Source organism: Vipera ursinii (assembly GCF_947247035.1).
Source record: "Vipera ursinii genome assembly, chromosome: 3".
Lineage (NCBI taxonomy): Eukaryota > Metazoa > Chordata > Lepidosauria > Squamata > Viperidae > Vipera > Vipera ursinii.
In genome coordinates, this window is record NC_139516.1 from 210,891,966 (window position 1) to 210,903,161 (window position 11,196).

General features: G+C 44.7%; 1 protein-coding gene and 1 long non-coding RNA gene across 3 annotated transcripts in view; both read left to right on the forward strand.

Moving 5' to 3' along the window:
- The window catches only part of ZC3H3 (zinc finger CCCH-type containing 3), a 204,526-nt gene that overhangs the window by 191,266 nt on the left and 2,064 nt on the right, over window positions 1–11,196 (forward strand). The window lies entirely within an intron of this gene.
- Window positions 5,826–6,555, forward strand: LOC310638788. The gene is made up of 2 exons (XR_014492179.1): window positions 5,826–6,456; window positions 6,499–6,555. It is a non-coding gene; the product is annotated as an uncharacterized lncRNA (long non-coding RNA).

Genomic DNA, 11,196 nt, shown 5'->3' on the forward strand with positions numbered 1-11,196 from the left:
TAACCTCTCCAGGCCAGGCAACGGATGTTTGCTCTGGAAATGCCGTGGGAACCATTACGATCCCAAGCTGGTGAGAAGCAGAGAAAATCGGATTGCCTTAAATCCGACAGGCACTTTCCTCTGGGCAGCCGCAAGGAAAAAGGCCGGTGGGTTGGTTGTCATCCGAAGCCGAGGCTTCATCGCAAGCGCCAATTCCTCTCGCAAGCCGGCCCGGCCAGCTCGGCCGGAGCCGTTGCGGTTTCTTCCAGGCCACCTCGCTCGCCATCTTGTGCCCTCCGCTCGCTCTCCGTTCAATCATCGTAATGAAAAAAAAAAAAAAAAAGAGGGGGGGGGGGGCTTCTTAGCCGAGCCTTCACTAACTAGAAATTATGAACCTGGTTCCGGGAAGATAAATGGGTGCCGCTCCCGAAATAGAGAAGGTCGAGACAGAAGTGAGCAAGTGTTTAGGTGCCGAGCAAGATGGATCGCGCCATTTGAAACGATCTGGAGGAGGAAGGTGGGAAAAACAATTGGAAAAGGAAGTACATTTCTGTTTGCTCGATTCCAGACAGACCTCTGCCTGTCAAGGTGGCATAAGGGGGTGAGAGCCCTTCGTTCGTTCATTCGTTCCTTCCTTCATCCATCCATCCATCCATCCATCCACATAGAATCCTGGGGCTAGAAGGGAACTTGGAGATGATCAAGTCCAACATCCTGCTCAAGGCAGAGGAACTTATTCCATCCTGGACAAGTGGCTCTTCTTGAAAACCTCCACTGTCGGAGCACCCACAACTTCTGGTGCCAAGCTGTTCCCACTGGTGAATTGTCCGCACTGTCAGGAAGTTTCTCCTTAGTTCCAGGTTCCTTCTCTCCTTAACTAGTTTCCATCCATCGCTTCTTGTCTTTGCCTTCAGGCGCTTTGGAGAATAGCTTGACTCCCTCTTCTTTGGGGCAGCCCCTCAAATATTGGCAGGCTGCTGTCTTGTCCCCCTGGTCCTTCTCTTCATTAGACTTGTTGTTGTTAGTTGCGAAGTCGTGTGCGACCCATCGCGACCCTATGGACCACATTCCTCCAGGCCTTCCTGTCCTCTACCATCTTCTGGAGTCCGTTTAAGCTCATGCCTACTGCTTCAGTGACTCCATCCAGCCACCTCCTTCTCTGCCGTCCCCTTCTTCTCTTGCCCTCCACCTTTCCCAGCATGAGACTCTTCTCCAGTGAGTCCCTTCCTTCTCATTAGGTGGCCAAGGATTTGAGTTTCAGCTTCAGGATCTGGCCTTCTAAAGAGCAGTCAGGGTTGATCTCCTCTAGGACCGACCGGTTTGATCGCCTTGCAGTCCAAGGGACTCGCAGGAGTCTTCTCCAGCACCAAGGTTTTGGTTATGACCTTTAAGTCCTTACATGGCATGGGTCCGGGCTATCTCGGGGACCACCTGCTGCCGGCGTCAACTCCCCTCCGCCCTGTGCGTTCCCACAGAGAGGGCCTCCTCAGGATGCCTACAGTCAAGGGAATGCCGACTGGCGGCCCCCAGGGGGAGAGCCTTCTCTGTGGGCGCTCCGGCATTATGGAACCAACTGCCGGTGGAGCTCCGGACGGCATCAGACCTCCGAACTTTCCGTCGTGGCCTGATGACCCGCCTATTTGAATTAGCCGGTCTGGCCTGACGGGGGATTATGGGTTATAAATTGTTGTTTTAGAATTGTATTTATTGTTTTTAACTGGGCATTGGTTTAATCTTTTTTAACTTTTGTATTGTTTCTATATATGCCCTGTGAACCGCCCTGAGTCCCTACCAAGGAGAAGGGCGGTATACAAATTAAATAAAACCTAAACCTAAACCAGAGTTCAAAAGGCTTCAATTCTTTGGCGCTCAGCCTTTCTTATGGTCCAGCTTTCACTGCCATACGTTGCAACTGGGAAGACCATAGCCTTGACTATACGCACTTTTGTTGGCAGGGTGATGTCTCTGCTTTTTAGTGTGCTGTCTAGATTTGCCATGGCTTTCCTCCCCAGGAGCAAGCGTCTTTTAATTTCTTGGCTAAAGTCCCCATCTGCGGTGATCTTGGAGCTCAGGAAAACAAAATCTGTCACTACCTCCATTTCTTCCCCATCTATTTGCCAGGAATTGAGAGAACCGGATGCCATGATCTTGGTTTTCTTAATGTTAAGTTTCATTAGACTAGAGCCAGGGGTAGGCAAACTTGCTCTTTTATGACTCGTGGACTTCAACTCCCAGAATTCCTGAGCCAGGCTGGCTCAGGAATTCTGGGAGTTGAAGTCCACGAGTCATAAAAGAGCCAAGGTTGCCTACCCCTGGACTAGACATACCCAATTCCAGCAACCGTTCCCTATATGTTTTAGCCTCCAGTCCCCTGATCCTCTTTGTTGCTCTTCTCTGCACTCTTTCCAGAGTCTCAACATCTTTGTTTTTTTTTTACATCGTGGCGACCAAAACTGGATGCAGGATTCCAAGTGTGGCCTCACCAGCACCCTACAGAGTGGTACTCTCTTTTTCGTGAACTTCATAGTCCAGTTCATATCCAGGGTTATCCCACCCTTGCTCAGCTGAGAAGAGAGCTGGATAATTTTTGGGCCGCCCTGAAATGCCACTTTAATCTGCTGAAGCTCCTTGACAAACGATAACGCAGCCCGAAGCTGCTCGCTCAGCCGGCTCGGAGCTCCTCCGTTCTGGATTTTTCCCTCATTTGCTGGCCTTGCATGAAATAGATGGGGTTGCCTTTCAAAATGATTACTCATTCAGATTAGCCTGGTTTTTTTTCTTTCTTTCTTTCTTTGTTTTTTGCAGATCTCATATTGATTCAGAGGTCATTAATCCTTGCGATTGGGACATTTGCCTAGCCTTCTTGTATTTCTGGAAAGGGGGAGAAGGGGAGACAGGTTGAGGTGTCACTTCTGCCGTGGGGGGCTCTCCGTGTGGACTTGCACCGCTGTGCCTTCCTTTAGCATCCTTCGCAAGGGCATAATTGCATTTATGAGGAGTGGGCCAGCAGTCTCTTCTTTCTTTCTTTCTTTCTTTCTTTTCTTTCTTTCTTTCTTTCTTTCTTTCTTTTCTTTCTTTCTTTCTTCTTTCCTTCCTTCTCTTCCTTCCTTCCTCTTTCTTCCTCTTCTTTCTTCTTCTTCTTTTTTCCTTTCTTTCTTCCTTTCCTTTCTTTCTTCCTTTCTTTCTTTCTTTCTTTCTTTCTTTCTTTCTTTCTTTCTTTCTTTCTTTCTTTCTTCTTTCTTTCTTTCTCTTTCTTTCCTTCCTTCCTTCCTTCCTTCCTCCCTTGCTTTTTTTCCTTCCCCTCCCTCCCTCCCTTTCTCTCTTTCTTTCTCTCTCTTTTCCTTCCTTCCTCTTCCTCTTCCTCTTCCTCTTCCTCTTCCTTTCCCTTTCCTCTTCTCTTCTCTTCTCTTCTCTTCTCTTCTCTTCTCTTCTCTTCTCTTCTCTTCTCTTCTCTTCTCTTCTCTTCTCTTCTCTTTTTTCTTTTCTTTTCTTTCCGCCTAGAGGCGATCTGGACCTCTCTTTCTCATTTATGACACAGTCTCAACTCTGTCAGCCCTCCCCCTTGTTGGATGGTTGTTCTTGTTGTCTTAAGAAAATTCAATTTTAAGAAGCTTACCATTGAATTTTCATTTTAAAAAAACCCGTAACAGCTGATAGGGGTTAGTGACAGGTTTGTGTGTAAACTTTCAAACGATTGTAAGCAGGACTATAAACCAAAAATAAAAAGTCTAAATCTCAGTGGCAGGTTTGGGGTTTTGTTTTTTTTTTAACTCTGTTGGGCTGGAGAGAGACAGGAGAACGAGAAGGAATAACAATAGAATTATGAAATAATTATAAAGTAATTGTAAAATTATAAAACTATTGTGAAATTATGAAACAAACATGGGAGTCCAAGGAGGCTGAAGAGAGCGATACTCCCAGCACCATAACATGGTGGTCCAGGTAATTTGTTTTTCTACCACATCACTTGGGTCACGTGATCCAAATTCAGAGGCTTAGCAACCGACTCACATTTATGACTGTCTCAGCATCCTGGGGTCACGCGATCCTCTTTTACGACCTTCTGACAAGCAGAGTCAATGGAGGAAGCTAGATTCACATAACCGTGTTGATAGGGATGGGATGGGATGGAATAGAATAGAATAGAATAGAATAGAATAATAATAGAATAGAATAGAATAAGAATAGAATAGAATGGAATGGAATGGAATGGAATGGAATGGAATGGAATGGAATGGAATGGAATGGAATGGAATAGAATAGAAAATATGGAATAGAATAGAATAGAAATAAGAATTAGAATAGAATAGAATAGAATAGAATAGAATTAGAATAGAATAGAATAGAATAGAATAGAATAGAATAGAATAGATAGAATAGAATAGAATAGAATAGAAAATATGGAATGGAATGGAATGGAATGGAATAGAATAGAATAGAATAGAAAATATGGAATGGAATAGAATGGAATGGAATAGAATAGAATAGAATAGAAAATATGGAATGGAATGGAATAGAATAGAATAGAAAATATGGAATGGAATAGAATGGAATGGAATAGAATAGAATAGAATAGAAAATATGGAATGGAATGAAATGGAATGGAATAGAATAGAATAGAATAGAAAATATGGAATGGAATAGAATGGAATGGAATGGAATGAGATAGAAATAGGAATAGAATAGAATAGAATAGAATAGAATAGAATAGAATAGAATAGAATAGAATAGAATAGAATAGAATAGAATAGAATATATGGAATGGAATGAAATGGAATGGAATAGAATAGAATAGAAAATATGGAATGGAATAGAATGGAATGGAATGAGATAGAAATAGGAATAGAATAGAATAGAATAGAATAGAATAGAATAGAATAGAATAGAATAGAATAGAATAGAATAGAAAATATGGAATGGAATAGAATGGAATAGAAAATATGGAATAGAATAGGAATGAAGAAATGGAACAGAACAAAAGGATAGTTTAGGTTGGAATAGAATAGAATAGGATGGAATGGGACGGGACGGGACAGAATAAGAATAGAATAGAATAGAATAATGATACGATAGGATAGGATAATAAGAGGATAGAGCTGGAAGGGACACTGGAGGTCTTCTAGTCCAGCCCCCTGCTCAAGCAGGAGACCAGCTCTGAGAAGTGGCTAATTTAGCATCTCCAGTGACTCCTTTAGCAGTGTTTGGAAGAAAGGGTGTATAATGGGGCAGAGCACACTTCATAACTGTCTCGCTTAGCAACAAAAATCTTTGGCTCAATTGTGGTCATAACTGGAGGACACTCCATTCTTTCCGCCTCCCAGTCCTTTGAGCGCCCTGTCTTCCGGGGATGCCTGTGGGGAGCAAGTGGGAAGGGCTGCTCCCTTCGGGGCTCTTTTTTTTAAAATTCCATTTATATCCCGCCCTTCTCCGAAGACTCAGGGCGGCTTACAAGCTTAGCAGTAGCCTTTGGGGTGTGGAGATCCCAGGTCCCTCTGCTAGGGGGATAGGCTTGCACCGTGGGTGGCTGCCCGGCTGTGTCCCGGCCCCTGTCTCTTTTGTCCACATTAGCTGCCTCCTGGGTGACTAATTGCCCCATCTCGGATGACCGCTGGGCTGCCTCCTGATGTATGGCTGTTACATTAAGGCTGGAAAGGTGCTAAATGAGTCCCCTTTATTTTACATACGTTGGCTGAAAAGTCGTAAATCAGTGCCAGGATTACCACCACCACCCACCCAGTCGGCCCAAAGTTTGTTTAGGAATAGGAATAGAATAGAATACAGTAGAGTAGAGTAGAGTAGAAATAAGAATTAGAAATAGAAATAGAATAGAATAAAATAGAATAGAATAGAATAGAAATAAGAATTAATAGAATAGAATAGAATAGAATAGAATAGAATAGAATAGAATAGAATAGAATAGAATAGAATAGAATAGAATAGAGGGACGCGGTGGCTCAGTGGGTTAGGACGCTGAGCTTGTCGATCAGAAGGTCGGCAGTTTGGCGGGTCGAATCCCGAGTGCCGCGTAACAGAGTGAGCGCCTGTTACTCGTCCCAGCTTCTGCCAACCTAGCAGTTCGAAAGCACGTAAAAATGCAAGTAGAAAAATAGGGACCACTCCGGTGGGAAGGTAACAGCGTTCCGTGCGCCTTTGGCGTCTAGTCATGCCGGCCACATGACCACGGAGACGTCCTCGGACAAGCGCTGGCTCTTCGGCTTTGAAACGGAGATGAGCACCGGCCCCTAGAGTTGGAAACGACTAGCACCCATGTGCGGGGGAACCTTTACCTTTACCTTAGAATACAGTAGAGTAGAGTAGAGTAGAATAGAAATAAGAATTAGAAATAGAATAGAATAGAATAGAATAGAATAGAATAGAATAGAATAGAATAGAATAGAATAGAATAGAAATAAGAATTAGAAATAGAATAGAATAGAATAGAAATAAGAATTAGAATAGAATAGAATTAGAGTTAGAGTTAGAATTAGAAACAGAACAGAACAGTATAGAATAGAATAGAATAGAATAGAATAGAATAGAATAGAATAGAATACAGTAGAGTAGAGTAGAGTAGAATAGAAATAAGAATTAGAAATAGAATAGAATAGAATAAAAATAAGAATTAGAATAGAATAGAATAGAATTAGTTAGAGTTAGTTAGAGTTAGAATTAGAAACAGAACAGAATAGAATAGAATAGAATAGAATAGAATACAGTAGAGTAGAGTAGAGTAGAGTAGAGTAGAGTAGAGTAGAATAGAAATAAGAATTAGAAATAGAATAGAATAGAATAGAAATAATTAGAATAGAATAGAATAGAATAGAAATAAGAGAATAGAATAGAATAGAAATAAATAGAATAGAATAGAAATTAGAATAGAATAGAATATAGAAGAGAGAATAGAATAGAATAGAATAGAATATAGAAGAGAGAATAGAATAGAATAGAATAGAATAGAATAGAATAGAATAGAATAGAATAGAATAGAATAGAATAGGACCGTGGAGGTCCTCTAGTCCAGCCCCCTGCTCAAGCAGGAGAACCTACACCATCTCAGACAAGTGGCTGTCCAGCCTCTTCTTAAAAATCTCCAGGGATGGAGGATTTAGACGAGGGTTAGAAGGCAAGTGAGCAAAGACCATCTTCCTCATCCTCCACTCCAGCACAGGGAGAAGCTCTCTCCTCCTGACGTCTCCTTGGCAGACAAGGTAGTCCTCGAATTACAACACAGTCCGTTTAGTGACTGAAGTGAGAGTGGCACTGGAAAAAAGTGAGCTATGACTGTTTTTTCCTACGCTCCCGCGGTCAGGTGATCCAAATCCGGACGCTTGGCAACTGACTCGTAGTTCTGACGGTCGCAGCGTCCCGGGGTCACGTGATCCCCTTTGGCGACCTTCTGACGAGCCGAGCGAACGGGGCAAGCCAGGATTTGCCGAACCACCTTTGTGTCACTCACTTAAGGACCGCAGCGGTTGGCTTAACCGCTGCGGCGAGAAAGGTGGTAGAATGGGGCAAAATGGACTTAACCGGTGTCTCGCTTAGCGGCCTAAATTTTGGGCTCAGTTGTGGTTGTAAGTCAAGGACGTCCTGTAGTGCGAGGGTCTCCCCAGGCCTTCCGAGAAATAGTCGGAGAGGCTCCTGAGAGGGGTCAGTTGGTCACTTCCGGTTGTATTCTCAGCTTTGGCCCACAGATTGGCCCCGGGTCCAGGTCCCCAGCAGGGGGTCTGCCAGCCCTGCCAAGGGGTCTCCCCGGGAAGGACTCGGCTATGTCCTGCTCGTGGCCTGAGGCTCGGCTGGGGTTTTATTTGGCATCTGCAGGGAAGGGAGGGAGGCGCTGTCAGCCAGAGGCCCATGAAGCAGCTTCCCACCTGCCCTTGGGCTCTCCGGACCACGCCCGCCCCTCTCCCTCTCGACTTCCTGCCCCATCTCCCTCCGGCACCCCAAATATCTTTGGGGTGTGGCTGCTCTGCTCCTGGAGAGCTGTGGAGGGCCGCTTCCCTCCTTTTGCTGAGGCTGCAAAAGCGGCTCCAAGCGTTTCTCTCCCGGCCTGCTGTGGCCTCCCGTCCCTGGTGGGGCGTCTTCTTGGAAAAGATGCGGCTTGGCTTGGATTCAGCTGGATTGGATTAGATTGGATTCAGCTGGATGGGATTCTGTTGGATTGGATTAGATTGGATTCTGTTGGGTTGGGTTGGATTCAGTTTCATTGGATGGGATTGGATTGGATTGGATTGGATTGGATTCTGTTGGATTGGATTAGATTGGATTCAGCTGGATTGGATTCTGTTGGATTGGATTAGATTGGATTCTGTTGGGTTGGGTTGGATTCTGTTGGATTGGGTTGGATTCAGTTTCATTGGATGGGATTGGATTGGATTGGATTCTGTTGGATTGCGTTGGCTGGGTTCAATAGAATTGGATTCTGTTGGATTGGGTTGGATTCTATTGGATTGGATTGGATTGGATTCTGTTGGATTGGGTTGGATTCAGTTTCATTGGATGGGATTGGATTGGATTGGATTCTGTTGGATTGCGTTGGCTGGGTTCAGTAGAATTGGATTCTGTTGGATTGGGTTGGATTCAGTTTCATTGGATGGGATTGGATTGGATTCTGTTGGGTTGGGTTGGCTGGGTTCAATAGAATTGGATTCTGTTGGATTGGGTTGGATTCAGTTTCATTGGATGGGATTGGATTCTGTTGGATTGGATTAGATTGGATTCTGTTAGATTGGATGGGATTGGATTGGATTCTATTGGGTTGGGTTGGTTGGGTTCAGCTGAATTGGATTCTGTTGGATTGGTTTGGATTCATTGGATTGGATTGGATTGGATTGGATTAGATTCTATTGGATTGGATTGGATTGGATTCTGTTGGATTGGGTTGGATTCAGTTTCATTGGATGGGATTGGATTGGATTGGATTCTGTTGGATTGCGTTGGCTGGGTTCAATAGAATTGGATTCTGTTGGATTGGGTTGGATTCTATTGGTTTGGATTGGATTGGATTCTGTTGGGTTGGGTTGGCTGGGTTCAATAGAATTGGATTCTGTTTTATTAGGCTGGATTCAGTTTCATTGGATGGGATTGGATTCTGTTGGATTGGATTAGATTGGATTCTGTTGGATTGGATGGGATTAGATTGGATTCTATTGGGTTGGGTTGGTTGGGTTCAGCTGAATTGGATTCTGTTGGATTGGTTTGGATTCATTGGATTGGATTGGATTGGATTGGATTGGATTGGATTAGATTCTATTGGATTGGATTGGATTGGATTGGTGTCAAGTTTCCGACGTGTGGGCTTTTCAAGTGACTCTGAGGCATCGTTTACCTTAAAAGTCCTTTATTAGCCTAATTATACACCGGCAAATGCTTGCTTGAAGGAAGCTGGAATCTGAAATCTCCGCCCCTTGCACAATACATTAAAACACAATTCTCCACCTTTCTAATTTTGTCATTAATCACATTCTCCACTTGATTTAAAGAATCAGTTTCCCTTCCGTTAGAAGACCCAGAGGAATGGCCTTGAAGGTGCATTCCTACTCATCCCCCCTCCTAACCTTAAACTAAAGCAATACACTAGTCCAGGGGTAGGCAACCTCGGCTCTTTTATGACTCACGGACTTCAACTCCCAGAATTCCTGAGTCAACTCCCTGAAGTCCATGAGTCATAAAAGAGCCGAGTTTGCCTACCCCTGCACTAGTCTTAAAGCAATACATTGGATTGGATTGGATTGGTGTCAAGTTTCCAAGGTCTGGGCTTTTCAAGTGACTCTGAGGCATTGTTTACCTTAAAAGTCCTTTATTAGCCTAATTATACACCAGCAAATGCTTGCTCGAAGGAAGCTGGAATCTGAAATCTCCGCCCCCTTGCACAATATATTAAAACACAATTCTCCACCTTTCTATTTTTCTCATTAATCACATTCTCCAATTAATTTAAAGAATCAGTTTCTCTTCCGTTAGACAACTCGCCAAGTTCTTATTTTCTTTTATTTCAGATGGCCTTGAAAGTGCAATCCTACCCGTCCCCCCTCCCAAGCTTAAACCCAATCTCTTAAAGCAATACACAAGTTTAACATAGGAAACGGCTGCTTCTTCATCTCTTGTCAAGCAAGAACATTCGATGTTAGCAGCCTTGACAATTGGATGGGATGGGATTCCATTGGGTTGGGTTGAAGTTGCTTAGTTTCCCTGAATTTTGATTGGTGGCTGCCTTCCCTCCAGAGTTCTCCCGTCCTGGGGCTGGTTAGAAGTACCGTTGAAAGAAAGAGATGCTGAAATTCCATCTTCTGAAACTGCCCCGTTGGCACTTTGGGCGACGTCTGTGCCGAGCTGCACGCTCCACTCGCCAGCCTCCCCCGTTGCTGGAAACCACGCGGTTTCCAGGCTCAGAATTGCAGTCGTCGGGCCAAGAAACTCCTGGTTGCCACACGGCTGGCTGGGGGATTCTGGGAAGTGAAGTCCGCCCGTCTTTAAAAGTTGCCACGGTTGAGAAGCGCTGCCGTGCAGCCCAACTGCGACCTAGGAGAAACATCTGGAGCCGACGGCTGTGGAGATTCCCAGTCGTCCAGGGATCGTAGTTTTTTTTCCCAGAGGTGCTTTTTCCTTCAAAAGGCGACTTTTTTCCCCTTGAGGAACAGCTTCTTGGATGAGTAGCGAAACATTTTCTTCTTCTTCTTCGTCAAGGGAAAAAAGAGTCCAGTTGCCTTTGGGAGGAATGAAACGACTTTGAGAGACGGCACCTGCCAGTCACACCTGAGCCTCAGTGCCCAAGACCAGCAGGGTGATTGGAGCGTCTCTCGTGGTCCAAGGGTCTCTTTCCCACCGCCAGAGAAGTTGGGGGGGGGCTGTGTTGGGGCAAGGAGACCTCTCTGTGGTCAAACGGGGAGCCCCCCCCCTTTTCCACACGCACAATGCCGTTGATTTGGTGCTGGAGTAGAGATAGTGAGATGAGGGAGCATAAAAGGAAGAAAAAAGGGGGAGGGGAGGGGAAGGAGAGGGGGCTGGGGGAAGGAAGGAAGGAAGGAAGGAAGGAAGGAAGGAAGGAAGGAAGGAAGGAAGGAAGGAAGGAAGGAAGGAAGGAAGGAAGGAAGGAAGGAGATGGATAGGTCTCCTAGTAATTTTATCCGTGGGCTGTTAGGCTCTTGAACGGGAAATAATTTTATAAACTTTATGTACGATTGAACTTGCGAGGCTGGTGCGTTGTGCAATAAGCTCACA